This window comes from Symphalangus syndactylus, chromosome 11 (genome assembly GCF_028878055.3).
Source record: "Symphalangus syndactylus isolate Jambi chromosome 11, NHGRI_mSymSyn1-v2.1_pri, whole genome shotgun sequence".
Lineage (NCBI taxonomy): Eukaryota > Metazoa > Chordata > Mammalia > Primates > Hylobatidae > Symphalangus > Symphalangus syndactylus.
In genome coordinates this window covers 95,172,997-95,196,247 of record NC_072433.2, presented here as the reverse complement: position 1 = coordinate 95,196,247, position 23,251 = coordinate 95,172,997, and the positions used below count along the sequence as shown (strand labels likewise).

General features: G+C 37.0%; 1 protein-coding gene across 5 annotated transcripts in view; it reads left to right on the top strand.

The window, feature by feature from the left end:
• The window catches only part of FBXL17 (F-box and leucine rich repeat protein 17), a 533,333-nt gene that overhangs the window by 178,592 nt on the left and 331,490 nt on the right, over positions 1-23,251 (top strand). The window lies entirely within an intron of this gene.

The following is a 23,251-nucleotide window of genomic DNA, read 5'->3' as shown; positions in this document are numbered from 1 at the left end:
AGAATAATAAAGAAAAAAGAGAGAAGGATCAAATAGATGCAATAAAAAATGATATAGGGAATATCAGCACTGATCCCACAGAAATACAAACTACCTTCAGAGAATACTATAAACACCTCTATGCAAATAAACTAGAAAATCTGGAAGAAATGGTTACATTCCTGGACACGTACACCCTCCCAAGTCTAAATGAGGGAGAAATCAAATTCCTGAATAAACCAATAACAAGTTCTGAAATTGAGGCAGTAATTAATAGTCTGCCAACCAAAAATAAGTCCAGGACCAGACGGATTCATAGCAGCATTCTACCAGAAGTACAAAGAGGAGCTGGTATCATTTCCTCTGAAACTATTGCAAACAATAGAAAAAGAGGGAATCTTCCTTAACTCATTTTATGTGGCCAGCATCATCCTAATACCAAAACCTGGTAGTGACACAATAAAAAAAGAAAATTTTAGGCCAGTATCCCTGATTAACATTGATGTGAAAATCCTCAATAAAATACTGGCAAACCGAATTCAACAGCACATCAAAAAGCTTATCCACCATGATCAAGTCAGCTTCACTCCTTGGATGCAAGCCTGGTTCAACATACGAAAATCAATAAATGTAATTCATCACATAGACAGAACCAATGACAAAAAACACATGAGTATCTCAATAGATGCAGAAAAGGCCTTCGACAAAATTCAACACCCCTTCATGTTAAAAACTTTCAATAAACTAGGTATCGGTGGAACATATCTCAAAATAATAAGAGTGATCTATGACAAACCCACAGTGAGTATCATACTAAATGGGCAAAAAGTGGAAGCATTCCCTTTGAAAACCGGCACCAAACAAGGATGCCCTCTCTCACCACTCCTATTCAACATAGTATTGGAAGTTCTGGCCAGGACAATCAGGCAAGAGAAAGAAATAAAGAGTATTCAGATAGGAAGAGAGGAAGTCAAATTGTCTCTTTTTGAAGATGACGCGATTATGTATTTAGAAAACCCCATCATCTCAGCCCAAAATCTCCTTAAGCTGATAAGCAAGTTCAGCAAAGTCTCAGGATACAAAATCAATGTGCAAAAATCACAATCATTCCTATACACCAATAACAGACTAACAGAGAGCCAAATAATGAGTGAACTCCCATTCGCAGTTGCTACAAAGATAATAAAATACGTAGGAATACAACTTACAAGGGATGTGAAGGACCTCTTCAAGAAGAACTACAAACCACTGCTCAAGGAAATAACAGAGGATACAAATAAATGGAAAAGCATTCCATGCTCATGGATAGGAAGAATCAATATCATGAAAATGGCCATACTGCCCAAAATAATTTGTAGATTCAAAGCTCTCCCCATGAAGCTACCACTGACTTTCTTCACATAATTGGAAAAAACTACTTTAAGATTTATATGGAACCAAAAAAGAGCCCACATAGCCATGACAGTCCTGAGCAAGAAGAACAAAGCTGGAGGCATCATGATACCTGACTGCAAACTATACTATAAGTCTACACTAACCAAAACAGCATGGTACTGGTACCAAAACAGATACATAGACCAGTGGAACAGAACAGAGACCTAAGAAATAACACCACATATCTACAACCATCTGATCTTTGACAAACCTGACAAAAACAAGCAATGAGGAAAAGACTCCCTATTTAAGAAATGGTGTTGTGAGAACTGGCTAGCCATATGCAGAAAACTGAAACTGGACCCTGTCCCTACACCTTATACAAAAATCAACTCAAGATGGATCAAAGACTTAAACGTAAGACCTAGGACCATAAAAATCCTAGAGGAAAACCTGGGCAGTACCATTCAGGACATAGGCATGGGCAAAGACTTCATCTCGAAAACACCAAAAACAATGGCAACAAAAGCCAAAACAGACAAATGGGATTTAATTAAACTAAAGAGCTTCTGCACAGTGAAAGAAATTATCATCAGAGTGAACAGGCAACCTACAGAATGGGAGAAAATTTTTGCAATCTATCCATCTGACAAAGGGTTAATATCCAGAATCTACAAAGAACTTAAACAAATTTACAAGAAAAGAACAATCCCATCAAAAAGTGGGCAAATAATATGAGCAGACACTTCTCAAAAGAAGACATTTATGCAGTCAACAGACATATGAAAAAAATGCGCATCATCACTGGTCATTAGAGAAATGCAAATCAAAACCACAATGAGATACCACCTCACACCAGATCATTAAAGGCAATCATTAAAAAGTCAGGAAACAACAGATGCTGGAGAGGATGCGGAGAAATAGGGACACTTACAACACTCGATAGGAGTGTTGTTCAACTATTGTGGAAGACTGTGGTGATTCCTCAAGGATCCAGAACTAGAAATACCATTTGACCCAGCAATCCCATTACTGGGTATATACCCAAAGGATTATAAATCATGCTGCTATAAAGACACGTGCACACGTGTGTTTATTGCAGCACTATTCACAATAGCAAAGACTTGGAACCAACCCAAATGTCCATCAATAGTATACTGGATAAAGAAAATGTGGCACATATACACCATGGAGTACTATGCAGCCATAAAAAAGATGAGTTCATGTCCTTTGCAGGGTCATGGAGGAAGCTGGAAACCATCATTCTCAGCAAACCATGACAAGAAAACCAATCACCACATGTTCTCACTCGTAAGTGGGAGTTGAACAGTGACAACACATGGACATAGGGAGGGGAACATCACACTCCGGGGCCTGCTGGCGGCTGGGGTGCTAGGGGAGGGATAACATGGAAGAAATACCTAATGTAGGTGATGGGTTGATGGGTGCAGGAAACCACCATGGTACATGTATACCTATGTAACAAAACTGCACGTTCTGCTATATGTACCCCAGAACTTAAAAGTATAATAATAAAAAAAAAAACACTTGCATATCAATTGTTCGTGAGAATTTAGAGAAACCAGAACCCTCTATTAATTCAACAGTTTAGATGAATGGAAATTTCATCCAAATTAAGGAGAGAGTCCCTTTTCCCTTATCTGCAGTTTCACTTTCCATGGGTGGTATCAGTTACCCAAAGTAGAAAACAAGAAGATACTTTAAGGGGGTCGGGGAGACCACATTCACATTACTTTTATTACAGCATATTGTTATAATTGTTCTATTTTATTATTAGTTATTGTCATTAATCTCATGCCTAACTGATGAATTAAACTGTATGATAGGTATGTGGTCCAATTACACATACTTGTGGTCCCATTTTACACATTGTGAGAATGTAAAATGGTCCAAAGTGTTTACTTTGGTAAACACTTCAGTAATTTCTAAAACTGTTAAATGTGTATCTGCTATATGATATGGTCATTTCACGACTCGGTATTTACCCAAGATCAGTGAAAGCACAGGTACATGGAAAGACATGGATCCATATAGCAGCTTTATTAGAAACAGTCCCAAACTTAAAACCACCCAAATGTCTGTCAGTTGGTGTACGTATAAACAATCTGGTATATTTATACAATGGAATACCACACAGGGTGTTAAAGGAATGAATTACTGATACATACTATCACATGGATTAATCTCAAAATAATTTTGCTGAGTATAACAAGCCAGCAAAAAAAAAAAAAAAGAGTTCTGTTTCATCTGTGAAATTCTAAGAAATGCAAATGATTGTCAAGTTACAAAGAGTCCACCAGTAAGGGAGGGGAGGGAGGAGAGAGGAACAAAAAGGAAGGAGTACAAAGGAGCATGTGACGACTTTGGGGGATGACATATATTATGTTGGTTGTGGCAAATATTTCATGGTGCATATGTCAAAACTTACCAAATTATACATTTTAAATATGTATGTGCAGTCTTTGGTATGTCAGTTTTTCTTCAGTAAAGCTGTTTTTAAAGAAAAGCTCATTGGTCATCTTTGGAACTTAATAAGGCAGCAGTTTATTACTCTGAAAATGAGTAAACAAAATGAGAATCACATATTTATCCTTTTTTTCTTTTCTTTTTTTTTTTTTTTTTTTTTTTTTTTTTGAGGCGGAGTCTCCCTCTGTCGCCCAGGCTGGAGTGCAGTGGCGCAATCTCGGCTCACTGCAAGCTCCGCCTCCCGGGTTCACGCCATTCTCCTGCCTCAGCCTCTCCGAGTAGCTGGGACTACAGGCGCCCGCCACCACGCCCGGCTAATTTTTTGTATTTTTAGTAGAGACGGGGTTTCACCGTGGCCTCGATCTCCTGACCTCGTGATCCGCCTGCCTCGGCCTCCCAAAGTGCTGGGATTACAAGCGTGAGCCACCACGCCCGGCCTATCCTTTTTTTCTTATAGGAATTACAAAAAAGTAACCACATAATTCACAAGGGAAAGTTCTTCTGAATAGGATTCTAGTGACAAATGAAAGAGGAATGATAGAATTAGAAAATTGTAATTTTGCAGTTATCTTGAAATAATGGACCGAGGCAATGATCATCATCAATGAAAGCAAAAGCGATTATATGTGGATTGATATTCCCATGTAGGAATATCGTAATGGAGGGAAGAAGTTGATACCATTTAACTCACTTATCAATCTTAGCATGAAGAAAAGTGAAACAGCAGACCTTAAGTACTCTTGAGGTGATGCAGTAGAGAGTACACAGCATCATTTATATAGTATTCTTGCTACTAAATGTACAAAAATTAGCCAGGCAGGATGGGGAGTGACTGTAATCCCGTCTACTCGGGAGGCTGAGGCACAAGAATTGCTTGAAACCCGGGACTGGGAGGCAGTGGTTGCAGTGAGCCGAGATCATGCCACTGCTCTCTAGCCTGGGTGACAGAGTGAGACTCTGTCTAAAAAAAAAAAAAAAAAAAAAAGCCTGAATCTAATCTGCCTGTATATTTACCTATTTACAGGAAATAGTAGGATTAAAGCATCATGTTAAATAATACCACAAAAAGACAATCAGCTAAAGCTAGATGTGTCTAAGGAAAATGACCCAGTTTCTCCAAGGAAAAAACATTGTAGAAAAAGGAAGAGACATTTTTATAGAAAACACTGAAGACAAAACAACTAAGTATGGAGATTTTGCTTGAGTCCTGACAGTAACAAAACAACATTAAAATATATATCCTTGAGATTATTGAGAAAACTTGAACGTGAAGTGGTCATTGAATGATAATAAGGTATTATTGTTAGTTTTGTCAAGAATGATAGTGGTATGCTTGTTAAATTTTTATCAGTAAGAGACATTTACTGGTAAAATGACACAGTATTAGGGATTTGGTTTAAAATATTACAAACGGATTAAAAACAAGAGAAAGACAAAAGTGCATAGGCCAATAAAGGAAACAAAAATCATGAAAATATTGGGCCAGCAATGTGGTTTGTGCCTGTGATGTCAGATGCTTGGCATGCTGAAGTGGGAGGATGGCTTGTATGATAATAAAGGATGAGCCTTTTAAAGACAGGGTAACAGACCTTGTATCTAAAAATAATTTAGAAATTAGCTGGGCATGGCGGCACATGCTATGGTCCTAGCTGCTTGGAAGGCCGAAACGGGAATCTTTTGAGCCCAAGAGTTAGAGTCTGCAGTAAGTTTCGATCACACCACTGCACTCCAGCTTGGGCAACAGAGTGTGACCCTGTTTCTGAAAGAATGATAATCGAGCTAGATTTTAAGACATGAAGGTTTATTATATCTTCTCAATACTTTTGTTTATATTTGAAAATTTCCATAATGATTAAAAAAACTTTTAAGGGGTCAAAAAATTAAAAATGTTGATGTTAGTCTAACATGATAAAATTGTACTGTTCAATATTATACTTTTCAAGAATACATAATGACATGGAAAATGCTTAGGATAATGTATATTAACATATATTATTTTATATGTTGAATAGGCTACCTGTAGAGTCTGAAATGCCAAAAAATGGCAAGTTATTTTTACATGTAGTTCAAAGGCAAGCCTTAGAAATGCTGTAAATTCATCAATATGTCACAAATCTCTTGTGTGTTTATTTATATCAAATCAGTACAAATGATTTCAATCAGTAGTCAAGAAGACCTTTTTTAGGATGGCTGTGTTGGCTTATGCCTGTAATCCCAGTCTTTGGGATGCTGAGGTGAGAGGATCCCTTGAGGTTAGGAGTTCAAGACCAGCCTGGGCTATTAATATAGTAAGACCCATGTCTACAAAAAATTAGCTGGGTTTGGTGGTGTATGCCTGTATTCCCAGCTACTCTGGAGGCTTGAGGTGGATGGATTGCTTGAGCTCAGGAATTTGAGGCTCCTGTGAGCCATGATCATGCCACTGCAATCAGCAAGATCCTATCTCTGAAAGGAAAAAAGAAAAAAAGAAAAAAGAAAAGACCTTATATTAAATAACTATTAAGATGGTAGAGAATTTTTATTAATATTTATAATATTTATTTATCAACGGCTTACAAACATTAACCGAATATTTGGGGTGTGTTGCAAATGGGTTTGGTTGAGTTTTGTTTTAATATTGTTTTTTAAAAACAGAGTTCCTTAGGAAGGTAACAGACAGCTAGATAAAACTTGTGATATTTTCTTGTATCATAATCACATTTAAAGAACTTCAAGAAAAGCACATATTTTAAAAGTGCTTATGGTTGGAAGTGTTAAATGTTTTTAAAGGAAAACAAAATTGATTTTTTCAGTTGATTTAACATAAGTAACTGAAAGAATGTTCATTCATGCAACTAACTCAATTTTCATCCTCCTTTTTTTGTTTATTCAGAGACTAGAAATGAAAAATTAACTTTCTTGCCTTTTAAATTTTCAAACAATCAGTTTAGATTGCCTTACTCTATAGAAAGAACATACTGTTTTAATACTTAAATGGTAATATTGCTGCTTTGTCATAGGTTATCATTTCATTTGTTTCTGATTAATTATAGGTGCTTGAGTGATATTCTGAGATGTAAAAAATATGTTCTTAAATTCATTCAGCTCTGAAATATTCCCTAATGAATATGACCTAGTGAGTACAGTATTATGAAAGGGTTTTGTTGGATGACGATGCTTTTGCTGCTTTTTAGCTTTTTAGCAGTTAAGAATTGAGCCAAAAATTGAGTGTTGAGAATATAAGCGTTGATTATCTAGGCCTGATGTGATCCATTAATTGATATTTTTTCCTTAGACGTTTGCCAAGGCCAGCAAAGCATTTATTGCAGTCAACAAAGCTAATTGTATGATTGCCGATTGTATGACCTAGGACAAATCACCTAATCTCTCTGCCTCGGTTTCCTCATCTGTAAAACAAGGATAGTAATAGCATCTGCCTACCTCTAGGGTTGCATGAGGAAGAGTGCTTGGCACATAACTAAAGAAGTGGTTGAAAAATGAAAAAAAAAGCTAATTAAAAAATATCCATCATTATGTACAAAAGTTCCTCATAACTTGTTAGTCCTGATGTACTTATATTCTTTAACGTGAGATACAATAATTTTATGAAAATAAATCTTACTTAAAAACTTCATGACCTTTTTTTCTACCTGAGTGCCAGTGCTGAATGTTAAGATTAATAACTATGTTTGTTTACTCTTTGTTGTATAATTTTTTTCTTTTCCTGCTGACCTATTAAAGGTTGCTTAATTATTTGTTTAAGTTAAACTCACTGTGTAACTAAAATAGTATTTTTAAAAAATCATTTAAAAAACTCATACTGTAGCAATACACTGAATAAGGGGATCCAGTAGATCCCACCGTCTGCTGTTTCATTTTCCCAGGCATCAGTTACCTGCAGTCAACCACAGGCCGAAACTGTTAGATGATAAATTTCAGATATAAACACTTAGTAAGTGTTAAATTGCAGCTGTTCTAAGTAGTGTGTTGAAATCTTGCACTGTCCCACTCCCTCCTGCCAGGGCTATGAATCGTCTTTGTCCAGCATATCCATACTATATAATCTACCTACCTGCCTATTACTATATAGGAAAAAATATAGTATGGATAGAGTTCTGTGTTATTCTCGGTTTCAGGCATCCCCTAAGAGTCTTGGATTGCATCTCCCTGGGCTAAGGGGAAACTGGGATATAGTCTTCTACCTTATTATTACTGCCCAAATTAGTGACTTTGATGTTTTTATAAATTAGTATAGACAACATCTACATAAGCAATAGAAACTTACCACTTTTATTTTTTCATGCTGTTTAGTCAGTAATACCTGATCAGTGAGGGTACTCTTTTATATTTTATAACTCTATTACTTACACTCTAGTTGTAATGTGTATTTGTTTGTGCTACGTTTTCATTTCAGCAACTTCAATGGCAATATGTATCAGTATCACACTAGTAAAATAAATGAATTCATCTTTCAAATGACTCAGTTTATAAAAGTCCTAACAAATAAAGTGAGTCGATAAGTTTCTTTGTGGCATCTGTCTTTTGATAAAATGGTTGCTTCAGGCTTTAACATAAACATATAAATATAAAATGAAGAGAATTGGCAATTGTTTTTGAAAGAACCTTTCTTGGATCATGGCTTTATATTTTAAATATTATTTTGCTTTGCTTATATTATCCCCAGTCCACTCTGAATGTTTATCACATACTTGTTTGTAAATTGTGGTTTTTGTTGAAAATACTCTTGTAAAAAGGATTTCAACTCTATTTCATCTGGTCTCTAACACATGAGGTCAGTCTTTATCCAAGAAAGAGATTATGAGCTGTTATTTTCATTTTTTTTCTTTTTACTTTCAAATTCATTCACAGCGTTTTGTGGCAGGAATTTTATTTAAGGATCAGTGTCACTCTACTTCCCCTAGTCTTGTGACAGGTTTATACATAAAGAGTGATATCGAACATGGAAGGGGTCCCATTTCTAAATCAGCAGAACAGACTGCCCGAATTAGAGAAACCAGATTTGGAGCTTAATGAGGATAAATAAATAATTTAATTTAATGAGAAAATATACTACTGAGAAAAAAATAAGCAGATCTCACTTATTAACTTGAAGTAAGCATGTATTGAGAATTACAGAGTTAGATAGAATCCAATTAATTTAAAAAACATTAATTTAAAAAATTGATTAAAAACATTGATAGTTATAGGCAATTGGTTTGTACATGTGTAAAATACTTGACTATATTTTATTTTTAATTAATTAAACTGTCTTATTTCAGAAGCATTTTTACTGCACCTGGGCAGATCTTGTCTGCCACAATCAGCCACAGGGAAGTACCTGTGTCTGTGTATATTGTTTATTCATTTACATGCATACTTCAACACAGTACATACATTCACACTGCACCAATTATTAATCATAGCTAATCCAAAGAATCTATGTATTATCTTTTTCTTTGCAATTTTGTTTAATGTTGTGTGGATTCTATAGTGGTGAACGAAAATGTTCATGATTCTAAAGGGGCTCCTGGGTATTGAAAGCAAGATAAATTACGTTGTGTCTTTATTGTCGTTGCATTCTTTAAAAATAGGGAATTCATTTTCATAGTAACTCCCTGTTATTAATCATTAGAAGTTACTTGTTTATGAGACAGTAGAGTGTTGTGAAATTTTAGCTAGGAACCTCAACATCTTAGCAGAATTTGGGCTTACATGTTATTACTCATTATTTTCTCTAATAATTTTGGGATTAGAGTTTGGTTTTGAGCTCCCGCTTCTCTAGACATACTTACCCAATAATAGAGTCCAATAGAGTACATTGACTAAAGGCAATGGAGCTCTTCACATGTTTGCTCTCTAGCCCAGAGGTATTACAGGCATTTACACAAAAGCTGTTGATCACAGTGTATTTACAAAACCTTCAGGAGCATAGCTGCTTCCCCCACTGTAGACTTCTGTTCAATTGATTGTATCCCAGTGGGATGATTGGCCATCAATTTTTTTTTTTTTTTTTTCGAGAAAAAGCTTCCCACTGGAACTTTCTCTGTTACATTCACTAGAGGAAATGCTTGGTTATTGTGTTTTATCAGAGGCCCTTTTGAACATGAAATTGACTGTCAATCTTGAATCTTTAACAGTGAAACAATATTCCTGTGTCTGAGAAAGCAGCTTTCATCTGGCTCAAAGAAGAAAACAAACTTGGTCAGCACTGTGGGTTTCTCAGGCAAAGTACAGGAATACTCTGGCAATTATTCCTGTTTCTGGATTGTTATAAAGAACTCCCATTAGAGTGACTGTTTCTTTTCATTGCTGGAAACCTATGCCCCCCTTCTTCCTTCTTTTCTTTTGCTTCATGCTGCTTGCCCTCAGAACCAGGCCTCCTTCCCCTCAGAACCTTTCTTCTCTCTAAGCATGCTCTTCTATATCTATATTCTATGGGGGGCTTAACTTTGCAGGCTGCATTTAGTGGGAGACAGGAATGCCACAGGGAGGCAGAAGCTACAATAAATGTTTTTCTCTCTCCTTCTCTAACTCAGGTAGCATTTCTGGCAACACCTCTATCTCCTCCATGGTTCCAGCCCTGGACTGATCTGCAGCTCCAACTTGTGTTGGCTGACTGTGGCTTGTGGGTCCCAGTAACACTGACTCTTCCTTTTGTGTCTTCAGCTTTGGGGTGCTGAAGGGATCAGCTTCAGTGTCTTCAGCTTTGGGATACTGGTGGTTTCCTGCTGTTGCTAAGTTTCTGGCTTACACTACCATATCCAGTTTGTCTTCTTAGCTGCTCCTTCACCAAAATAACCAATTCCCTTAATGAAATTTCCTTCGTGTAATTTCATATTTATAGTAGTTTCTGTTTTCCTAATTATACCTTGACCAACACATCTTCCTTTCTGTGTCATTCTGGGTTTCTTTCATGAAATCACATTTAAGACAATAGAATTGATATTTATTTTCTTTAAGAGAACATTGGAACAATTGGCATCAAAGCACAAGCAGAGAATTGAACATAATATAAGATTTAAATTAGACTTGACTCTTTCTTAGACTACCACTAACTGTACTGCCATCCTGAATCCAGAAAAGCTGTAGCTAGAAACGTAAGCTCAGGCAGTTACATGACAATTAAGAATAATAAAGCTACAAGTTCATGATGAATTCCAAGAATAGGGTGGAGTGCTAGCTGCCTAATTATAGAAAGATCGTTTTCACACATGCTTCTAGCAAAAACAGAGTTGAAATGCTGTCTCAGTGCTGTAATCTATAATGTCAATCTACAGAAGCAATAAAGAAAAATATTTGACTAAAGAAGTTAACTGTTGTGAGCTAGTTATTTGAGTTATTGGTTACTAGTTATTTGAAGCTGTATCTTGGTTAGTTTTGATTGACAATTAAAAGACAACTCATGTTATCCTGTCTGTACTTGTTTATTTGTTTTGAAAAATCTTGGTCGTGTTTTTGTATTGGTGTGAGAAGGTATAAGTGACCCAAAGTATGCAATATTAAGGTAAATGATAAGTTTATATTTAAAGTTCTACCTTAGATGTACACTAGATATTGTTATTTTTAATTTTATTTCAGTTGCCTGAAGCTTTTGAATTCATAGGTGGTTAAAATTGGTTGAGAGAGCATTTTTACAGATGGACATTTCTTTGTTTCAGAAAGTAGTGCTTTAATATATAAATCAAAATTATAAATTTTTGCGCCTCATTTTAAAAATACTTTTATCATCTTTAATAATTTCATATTCCATGTTATTTAATATCAAGGAAAACTTTAGAGAGATCTTTCTGATTACCATTTCATGCTGATAACTGATATACTCCCTGTAGCATAGCCATTAACCTAGAATTTTAGCTCATTCACTTTCAGCTTATAACATTGAGTATAATTGCAGAAGTCAGGAAGTAAAACTTACAAATTTCAAATTGAAATACTTGGTGGACCAAATGCTGTTGCCTCTTGGAACTGTTTATAGAACAATGTAAAACTAAGTAAAACAAATGTGATCTGATTCAGTGTTTGGGGAGTTCTTGACCTGGATTTCAAATATGAATCCTTACTTGCCCTTTAAAAAGTTTGACGCTTCTAAGATTTTTCTCAGCTGGAAAGTGTTTGTTCCTTCACTATCCATGACAGGTGACTGGGAGCACTTTGGTAATAACCATGAAAAATGAAATCAAGTACAATGCTGAAGATTGTGGAAGAAATACTATTTTTTTCAAATCTGCATCGTTATTTATTTTAGGACCAGAGTCTGTGACTCCTGTTTCAGTAGTATGGATGACCCAATTGATTTATTTTTAGATTATTAATATTAGACTTGTGGCTTTCTTTGCAGACTTTGGAGCACGGGTTGGGGGAGAATTATGTATACATTTTGGATTTTTTTTTTTATCATAAAAACGACTTAAAATTAGAAGGAGAGAAAGCTGCTGCTGAATGCCTAGGTTATTTAGTTTCTTCCTAGGTGACTTAGAGTGTTCTAGGTCTATGCAGTAAACCTCTTCTACAGAGAGAAGCCATAGGGACCTGTTGACGGGGGCCTCATGGCGTTTCTCCACATATTAGAGAATCCTTTTGTGATAGTGTAGAAGACCCAAAGATTGCAGGTGGCTCAGCTGATGGTTATCATCCTGTGCACTACAGCTTTTTGGCTCAAAAGATGAAAGTTTCTCATCCGCTCTTTGAAACAGTATCTGATCACGGAATAGAAAAACTGATTTCTGAAATTAAGGTTTAGGCATTTTTTATTAACTTGGGGTTGAGACCAATAAATGAGAATGTAAGGCCATGAGATTTTCCACGTGAAGGTGAGTCCCAGTTGCATACTGTAAACCATGAAAAAAAAGATATTTTATTTGAGAGTGTAGATACAACATCTCTGTAACATTTTTGGAATGCCAGAAAATAAAAATATATGACATAACATTCATTAAGTTAAAAATCATTGCTGTCATTCCTTTGTTTTTCAGCTTAACACATTTAGAAATAATGAGTGAAATGATTTGACTGTATTGCTTTAATAGTATAAGATCAAGAGGCCAGTGTACAGGTCGCTTGGCTTGGATATGGTAAGCTTTCAACTTGGGCTAATGGCATTTTAGTTATTTCACTACTTTAAAAAATAAGATTGTAAAACTTTCATTTGGAATATATTTCCAAAACTTTTCACCTTTTGAAGTGTGATCCATGAGTGCAAGTGACTGAAATTGGTTCAGAATTTTGTGAACTGTCTCTTTTTTTTGTAGATCTCTGAACTTGATATGAGGAAATGAAGTACACAACCAGTCCAATTAGTTGAAGCAGTCTTTTCTTGCTTGCATTCACATTTGACTTAATTTACCCTTAATTTACTTAAGCTTTGATTTTTTTTCTTCTTTAAGTGAAACAGTGTGAATATTTTATTTTTTAATTGAAGGGAAATTTTCATTTTTAGCTCCTGCTGGGTAAAAAAGTGACAAGGCTGCTTAGCGCTGCTAACTTTAAGTGCTGTTTGTAGTTTGTTATGAGCTCTAGAAATCTTATACGGAGGAAAGAAAGAGATTTGGTGGAAAGAAAAGTCCTAGGAAAAAAACTCAATTAGAGACTGTGTGACTGCCAGAGTGAAAGAGGAGGAGCAGAGCATCCATTCTGAATTGGTATATTGAGAAGCAGAAATCCAATTAACAAATTCACATTTCTGAAGCAGCAGACAGTGATTAAAATTTTGGTGAACTACTCAAAATTCCTGCCACATGCTTCAAACTGATAACTTACAGAGGCTCTTAAAAAAAAGTTTTGAATTTTAAGAACAAATATGTAAATAGAGAACTCATTATGCTTCTTGTTCTGAAGTGACCTCTAATTGTATGCTATGAGAAAGTAGTTTTTTATTGTTTAATGTTTACATATTACTTAACTTTATGTTCAAATAGAAGAGCTTTAAAAGCATGTAGCCTCAGAGCTGCAGATCCTGCATTTGATGGAGTTAGAATGGAGAACTGATTTCTAGAAACTTAAATAAATAAAGTCATATCTAAAGTTTTGATCCTGATTGCAAATTTACTCATTCAGTTCTAAGCATTTAATAAATGTGTTTAATGCACCTAGTACTGTGTTAAGCGCTGGTGACACAAAAGTGAATAAGACATGGTCCTGACCTGCAGTAGCTTCCTTTTGACTCTAGTGGAAGGAACATACACTTAATTAGACCAGATTATAAAGCAGCTTGGTTAACAACATGGTGAAAGAATGAGCAACATCAGTGGATGTACAGAGGGCAGAGTCTGCTGCTCTGAATTCTAGCATCCCAGGTAGCTTTACAGAGGATGTGCACTGGGGCTGGGAAGGCTGTATTATGCTGTTATAGACTAAGGAAATGAATTCTGCCTTGTAACTGCCTCAGATGGCCTGGGGGACACCATTGCTATAAGTGTATTTTTTTTAAAGAATTGGGCTAGGCTCTTTGTGTTCTATTTTATTACTGTGAGAATGTATGCCTGCACATTAATTCAATCAATTAATTCAAAATTTATTCACTATAAATTGTAAGACTACTCTTTGTACCTAGCTAACTTAATGAATTTAACACGTTTATACATAATTAATACAATTATATGTTAAATGTAGAGGCGTAAATGTCATTTATGTGCTACTGGCTCCTAAATTTATTTGACATCTCTACTTGGTTATCTAGGCATCTCAAACATAGCATATTCAAAACAAAACTATCTTTTCTGCCTGCCCCCAAATTGTCTTTGTTAGTCGCAACAATATTTTCTGATTGCTCAAACCAAAACTCTTGGAATCGTCCTTGACTCCTCTTTTTCTCTCATGCCCCATAACATATTTGTCAAAAAATTCTGTTGATTCTACTTTCAAATTCTGTATAGCCAAAATCACTTCATGCCACCTCCAACTGCTGTCACAGTGGTCGAAGTCGCTTGTAACTCTTGACTGGATTAATTCAATATAGCTTCTCTCTGCTTCCACCCTTGGCTCTATGTTCTGAATTCAACACAGAAGCTTGGGTGATCATTTCAAAACTAAATTAGAACATGGTATACTCCTGTTCAAAACCCTCCAGAGGTTCCCCATATTTCTCAGAGCAAAAGCTAAAATCCTTACAGGACCCACAAGACCCCGTGTGATCTGTCCTTCTTAGCCCTCTGCTTTGACCATGTCTCCTGCTAGTCTTCATTCCATTCACTCTGCTGCAGCACCTTACTCATCTTCCAAAGTGCTGGGCCAGTTTCCATCTCAGGACCTTTGCACTGTCCTAACTCTTGCCCCAGATATCAGCCTGGCTTTGTTTGCTCTTCACTTCCTTTAAATCTTTGCACAAATGTCGTCTTTTCAGTAGGATCATCCTTGACTGCCTGTTTAAAAGTACACCCATCTTCCCTCCCTCTGTTCTCCATCCAGCTTGTCTTGCTTTATTTTTCTCTATAGTACTTAACACTTTTTAACATATTTGTTTATTTATTTTATTTATTGCCCCCTCCAATCCCCCAACTAGGAATATAACCATTCTATGGACTGAGATTTTTGCTTTTTTGTTCGCTGCTGTATTTTTATCAGCTGGAGAAGTTCCTGGTACACAGTAGCTGCTTAATCAATAGTTACTGACTACAAGAATAATACCTTTTGCATTTTTTAAGTGATTAAAGGGACTAAGCTTTACAAATTATTTTTGTACTTTCAGTAACTGGAGTTTTAAATATCAATTGTGCTGCACCAGAGCAGTGGTTACCAGTCCAGGCTGAGATCAACTGGGTATCTTTTTCAGAAATACTGAAGGCTTGCCCTGTTCCAAGACAATTAAATCAAAATCTCTAAGTATGAGGCCTGGCCGTCAGTCTTCTTTTTTATGTTCCCTGGTTATCCTAACTTGGAGCCAAGGTTAGAGCCAGGTGCTCAGGAAACATTTAAATGAATGTGAATGAATGAATCAAGAGTCACCACAACTACTACCTCAGAGACTCAGATTAGGCCCAGCTTAAGCATTAAGATTAGATTTCAAATGTTTGTGATGAGAGATTGATCCTGAGCAGCACAGTCTAGGAAAGGCTAGAAGGGGAGAAGGAAGCGATCAGGGAAGGGAGGGTGAAGAGACGGAGAAGTCAAAGAGGGCATTCGTATGTAGTTGTAGCAGGGAGGAAAGATTGTTACCTGGTTCCTTGGCAGCTGTTGCCAATTAATGATTCCCCATTTTTAAAGAGCATAGATATGTTGGGAACTGCCTAGTTAATAGTTTGCATTAAGGCAAGTATATTTCCAAGACTTTTTTTTTTCCTCTCTATATTAATCAAAAAGACTTTGTGGAGAAGATGAGATTTGAACCAGATAGTGGAATAAGAGGAAGGGAGAGGAGAACAGATACTTCTAAGTTATCAGAGTAACATAAGTGAAGTGAGAGCAGTTTTAAAATAATAAGCACAGTTCACCGAGCATAGTGAGAACAACTTCTCAAAATCTGGGGAAAGAGATCCGAGTTGGCTTAACAGATTTCAGGGAATGGTAGGGATGGACAATGAAGGGCCTTGATAGGGAAGCTCTGGGATTCCTTTTTGCAGCAGAAATATTTTTGTTTCCTAAAGGCTTTGGAGAAGGTGGGAGATTTGATCAAAGTTGTTTCAAGAAGATTAATCTGGCTAGTGATGTGGCAAAAAAGGAGTTAGAAGGGACAGCTTTGAGGAGAAGCGGGCCGTAAAATGTCCTAGAAAGCAAAACAGAAAGAATAAAATGGAGAATAATGTCAGATCTAGCAGGAGAATGGCAAAACCACACCTTGGATTTGAAAATAATGCAGAGACAAAAGCCCAGTGTGATTAAAAAGGCAGTGGGTGAAAGAGAATACATAGAGAAGGTGCCTGAGAATTAAGATCATAGCTACTATTAATTCCAAGAACCTGGAAGTCCTATTTTCATAGTTAGTACTAGCAATTGTTATTGTCTCTGTGAAGCTTTAAGGCTATTTAGAGCCTTTGAGTTCTACCCTCAGATGCTGGGAAGGATTTGCCTCATGTCCGAAATGTGGCTTATTTAGATTTTTATTACATTTTAATACACTAGCTGAGATTCCAGCCTAGTTATTGATACCCCTTGTTCCCTCCCTTGTCCAACCAAGTCCTTCTCTAAGTGTAGATACCAGACCTTCTCAAGGATGGAAGTCTTTCTAGACTTGGGAACAGAAATTCTCCCTGCCCCTTTTCTTTTCATTCCCAGCAGTCTTAGTTTCTTTACTTTTTTTCTACTTTTATACTTCAAGATCTATTGCTACCACCCCTTTCCCTTTCTCCTTGAGTCACTCTCCCTGTCTTTAATAGGAAGCTCTTCCCAGTTTTCTTATAAGTGCCTTTCTCTGACCCTTCTCTCTTCCTGTGCCTTTAGGATCTCCCTTGGTCTCCATCTTGACAGCCTGACAGCTGTTTGGCAGATTAGTGTGTCGTGCTAATCTACACCCAGCAACCCCTTCATCAGCAAGGCAGCCTGTCTTAACCCTTGGCTTTGCTCCCTAAACATTACAATTACTTAGAAACCTGGTCCAATAAAGTCAATATGTGCAGTACTGGCAAGAAGCAATTTAGGTACTAATTGACATTTGAACATATTTAACTATATAGAAGTTTTCATTATTTTTAAAAATTAACACTTCCAACTTGTTTCACTTAAATTATCCTCAGAGTCCTGAAGTGATAGAACTTCCATGTTGCCTTTGCTAAGGTACTGTGAGTCCTCTTCTGTTAGTTCATCCACTTCAGTCAATCTTTACAATCGAGGGTTTTGTTTCATTTTTAACTTTTGTAGGGTCTTAAGAAAATTTGGAAGCCATTTGAGGTCTGGTCTGGTCTTTTCTTTTCTTTCTTCTCACTCTGTCACCCAGGCTGGAGTGCAGTGGTGCGATCTCGGCTCACTGCAACCTCTGCCTCCTGGGTTCAAGCAATTCACCTGCCTCTGCCTCCTGAGTAGCTGGGATTACAGGTACGCCTGACCATGCCTGGCTAATTTTTGTATTTTTAGTAGAGACGGGGTTTCACCACATTGGTTAGGCTGGTCTCGAACTCCTGACTCATTTGAGGTCTTTCTATAATCCACCAAGCCTATGTTTCCTAGGTAACATTTTAGTTTCTCATTTTATGTTTAAGTACATACATGGCCATACCAATCATTGACTAATTTTAGTCTTTAACATGAATTAATTAGATGTCATTTTTTTTCTAATAAAAGCAGTATTAAACTGAAAGATGATTACCTACATTATACATTCTGACTTGGGTTTCTGTTAAAATACCTTACTAAATATTTAAAAATTGGAGTGAAACATTTAGATCTTGATTGTAAGGCTTTGCTTATTCAAATCCTCTGTGATTTGTATAACTCACAACTACCAGTGAATTATAAGGAAAGTAAGTTTAATTAAAATGTCAGTTTCCTAAATGTAATTATCTGTTTGAGACTATGAAGGATTATTTTATGTAGCTTTTTATGAAACACTGGAGGGCACCATTATGAAATTCCCATAGTGAAGGAAGGAATGTGATGAATTTGACAGAGCTGTTTGTGCAGTTTTGAATAAAAATGCCACATCTCATAGAAGTGCTAGTTTTGTGTCTTGTAATGATGCTGGTTACTGGGGATTCGTCTCTTGGAACTGCCTTTAGATACTGTCATATTTCAAGTTGAGTTGGCCAAAGTGGTTATGGGGAAGGCCATGTGAATGTAGTGAGTGTCAGCTCATGAAAAAACAAGAGTAAAATACTCTTTAAGGTCGCTGTAGAAGCCTGGAGCATAAGAGCTCAAGTAAACCTGTTTATTCCTGGATACATTTATGTTCCACTGGAAGAGTGAGAAATGTTTTATTTATGGACAGTACATACAGGCAGTAAGTCACAAGTAGCCCAGTGTCATCCGTCATCCAGTCTACCTTACTGTGAGGAGTAGGCCTGGATGCAAGCTTTCTAAAAGTTCAAGAGTCAAATAGAACTCAAATTTTAGCTATTTTTGGATTTTCACAAGTCTATAAAATAGCTCAGATTTGCCAACATCTCTCTATCAAGTATCTGCAATTTGATAAGTTATCCCAGCCTCGTTGACACTCAGTTATCTTTCCTATGATGGACTGAACTGGCACAAGCAGCTTTATATTTTCTTCTCTACACAATTTTTATTGTATGCTCTCACCATCTTCTTGTTGATATGTGATTTTTTAAATTGTGGTAAAATGTACGTAACATAGAATATACTATTTTAACCATGTAAAATGTACAGTTTAGTGGCATTAAGTACATTCAAACGGTTGTGATGAAGAGATAACATTACAAGGAAGGCAAGAGATAGGTAAGAATTCACATAGAAACTCTGTGTCAGAAGCTGTGCTAGAACCCTAAATATGCATGCGTAGGAGATATTTATGTAGCTGGATAAAATTTTTGTGACTTCGAATCTTCCTAGAAACTATGGTAAAGGATAAATTGGGAAAATAAATCATGCTATATGTGTATTTTGAATGGTTCTATTCAGTAGTTCACATATGCATATAGCTACAAATAGCAAAATTAATCCTTAATGTTTATAGGTTTAAGAGTCATATGTCAAAGTATTTTCAGGCAGCCCTATGGGTCCATTTAATGTAGTTTATTTCTTATTTTCCTGTGATACCAACATGGGACTGCTGTCAGCACATGAGCCCAGAAAGCTGCCCAGCGTCTGCAGTTCTCAAGGGCCTTCTGGTTATTTTTACATGTCACTGAACAGTATATTTCCAACCATGATAAAAACTTCTTGGGTGTGGGGATCAAAAATGCCCTATAAAGAAAGCTAGCTGTAAAGACAATGTGGTTTAAAAAAATGGTGATTTTTTAGGTAGAAAATAGAAGTATTGGGAACAGTAGTATGAGGATTATCAAATTTAACAGTGACTCAGATCCTTGACACACACAAATTCATCTTTGCTCAATCAAAAACAAGAAAACTTGACCAGTGAAACCATTTTATCCACCTATCTAGCCCTAATGCAAAATCTTGTGAAAAATAAAACTTTAGGGAACATAAAAAGGCAGTTAACCTGTGTTAAGGTATATATGGAAGCATGTGACTATTGACAAGTATGAATTGAGTAAAAGCCAGAAGCTGTGCAAGTATTTTCATAAACTGTTTCCATTAAACCCATCTTCCCATGAGTAAGGGTTGGTTTAAGAAATTTAGGAAGACCTCCCCACTTTCTAGATCTCTCTCTCTGTCTCTGTCTCAGACTCTCTGTCTCTCTCTATTTCTCTTTATTCTGACAAGAGTGGCCACATCATAACTGACTGTTTTCTAGGACGTATTTTCTTGGAAGCTGAAGACAAACCTAGAGGAGAAGGCCGAATGGACTAAGCCTCTCACTCTGTGCTTTTGTGAGCATAAGTATCTGAAGAGGGACAGAGAGCCTCAGCATAAGTGGGCAAGGATATTCCCCTTGTCTTGAGTGAAGCCTGGCTTTTCTTCAGCAATACAACGTCCCCACAGCCCTCCTGTATTTGTTTTCTACCAATACACAACAAATTACTACAAGTTTAGCAGCTTAAAACAATGTACATTTATCATCTCACTAGTTCTGTGGGTCAGAAGACCAGACAGACATAGCTTAGCTGTGTCCTCTGCCTATGGTTTCACAAGGCAATCAAGATCTCAACCGGGGCTGTATTTCTTTCTAAAGCTCAAGTCTTCTTACAAGCTTATGTAGTGGCTTGAAGAATTCAGTTCCTCGTGGTTGTAGAACTAACATCCTTATTTTCTTGCTGGCCCTCAGCCAGTGGCCAATACTCAGAAGCCTCTCACAGTCGTTTTCACAGCACAGTTGCTTAGTTCTTTAGGGCCAAGCAGGTTAATTTCTCTGACCTCTAGATCCTTTGTAAGGGCTCAACTGATTATGTCAGGCCCACCTAGGATGCTTTCCCTTTTGATTCATTCAGTGTCAACTAATCAGGAACCATAATTATAGCTGCAAAATCTCTTGGCTTTATAAGAATTTCCATCCTAATCATGGGTCCTGTCCACACTCAAGGGGGCAGGGATTATGATAGAGCATAGGCCATTGGGATCATCTTAGAATTTTGCCTACCTTAACTGTTTATTTTCTCACTGTGTTTCTCTCAGGGTCAGGAGGTGGGGGCACGATCCTCTTTGCTCTCCATAGCTGCTTTCAGACTATTATTTTCCTTCCTCTCATGAAAAATAACAACAAAAAAACACTGAGTCTGAGACTTGCGCTTTTTGGCTTACCATTGTCTCTTTCATTTTATTGCTATCCCATCCCATCCCATCCCATCCCATCCCATCCCATCCCATCCCATCCCATCCTATGAATTCTTCCAGCAGCTACATGAACTTGTAAGAGAACTTCAGCTCTAGACAGAAAGACAGCCCCAGTTGAGATCTTGATTGCCTTGCGAAACCCTAGGCAGAGGACACAGCTAAGCCATGTCTGGTCTCCTGACCCACAGAACTAGTGAGTTGATAAGTGTACCTAGCCATCTATCCTTCTGGTGTCTCCTGTTCATAAAAGATGTTGGCCTTCCATTTTGCTCCAAGCCCAGCCATGACTGTGGGTGATTTCGATTTCTATGCCCACCACATGCAGATCACGTATTGGAAAGGAAGAAAGCACAGCAAAGAGCATTCATATCAGCCCTTTGTTCCCTTAGGTGAATTCTAGTGAGGTCAGAAAAGTTATAGAAACTTATTTTGCTATTTATTTTGTATTTTATTTGTCTTTTTTATATACCTTTAGATACTTAAAAAAAGCTACAGTGAGAAGTAAGATATAGGAAACAGGGGCTATGTTTGCAGCAGAACTTTAGAGCCCAAACAGCTCACATTTGAGCCCTGGACTTAGTATTAATTATAATTATTTCAGTAAGGTGAACCTTGAGGAAGGGGAAACTGAGGGAGTTGACCAAGGTTCTGACTGGTCAGTTGCCTGAAGCTGCTGACATAACCGGAAAGGTCTTTTTTAACAAGAATGAGTCCATTCCTGTGTGCTTTGGTTGCCAAGTACCAATTATGTTCTGATGTTGCTAAAACCCTTAACCTGTGGTTATTGAATAGGAATTTTGTAAGAACCCATTTCTTCTTTGCTTGACCTGCCTCTTTTCTGGAGCATCATTTTGCTGAGTCCCATACTGGACTGGACATGACTTCCTTGAACATGTTACCTGATAAGCCAATTGCAGAGAGCTTTTCCTGAAGCTCTGCCTTTACTAATGCCTACAACCTAGCCCTTAGAAGAAGCTGGTGCATACACTTGCTGTCTCAATTAGAATTTAACTGCTGTTGTGGACCTTTTTGTGTTTTATGTGTCGCAGCGATCTCTATTTATCTCCATAGTTGGGCAGCATGCTTCAGAGAGCATTGAGTAGTGACTCTATGAACTCTCTCTGTATAGCTTCTCCCATTGGGAGCTGAGGTGGAAAGAGAGTGTGAGTACTGCCTGGCAGGTTTACCTCCCACCCTTCCAACAACCATTCTTTTGAGCTGTCGTGTCCAACGCTGTAGCCGTTAGCCACATGCAGATATAAAAATTAAATACAAATTAATTAAAATTAAATAAAATTAAAAATTCAGGTCCCCTGTCATACTGGTCACATTTTAGGTGCTCAGTAGGTACAAGTGATTAGTGATTACTATATCAGACAGCAGAAATATAGAACATTTTCAGTGGAGATTCAAGTGTCTTGTGTTCTCTTGGGGTTTAAGCTGAACTGACTTAAATTCTCACATGCTTAGCAACTTAAAACAGTACCAGTTTATTATTTCACTATTCTGTAAGTTAGAAGCCTGTCTGACACAGGTCTCACCAGGCTAAATTCAAGGTGTCAGCTGGATTCTGTTTCTGAAGGGAGCATCTATTTTCTTGCTCACTCCTACAGGTTTTTTGGCAGAATTAAATTCCTTAAGGTTGTAAGTCTGAGGTCCTTATTTCTTCCTGGCTGTCAGCTGAGGGCTGTTTCCAACTCTAAAGCTGCCCATATTACTAGACTCCTGGCCCCTTCCTCAATATTTGAAGCTAGTAAAAGTAGCTTGAATCCCTTTCATGATTGAAGCATCTCCTGTATCTTCCATTACATCTCTCTGGCTTTCTCTGAGTAAGCCTATGCTTATAAGGGTCTCCAGTGATTACACTGGGTCCACTCAGATAACCTGGGATAATCTCCCCATCTCAAGATCCATACCTTTAATCACATCTGCAAAATCCCCTTTGCCTTATAAGGTAACATATTAGAGCATAGGTATCTTTGGTGGGAGGGGTATTTGTGTTATTTGGTCTATCATATGCCTCCAGATTAAGTTTTGGGTATTATTAAGCAAAAATAGCTTAATATTTGAAAAGGTAGCTTATTTGAAGAGGATAAAGACCCTACCACCTTTATGTAAATATTATCATTAATTTGCTTTAGAGGCGAAACATCAG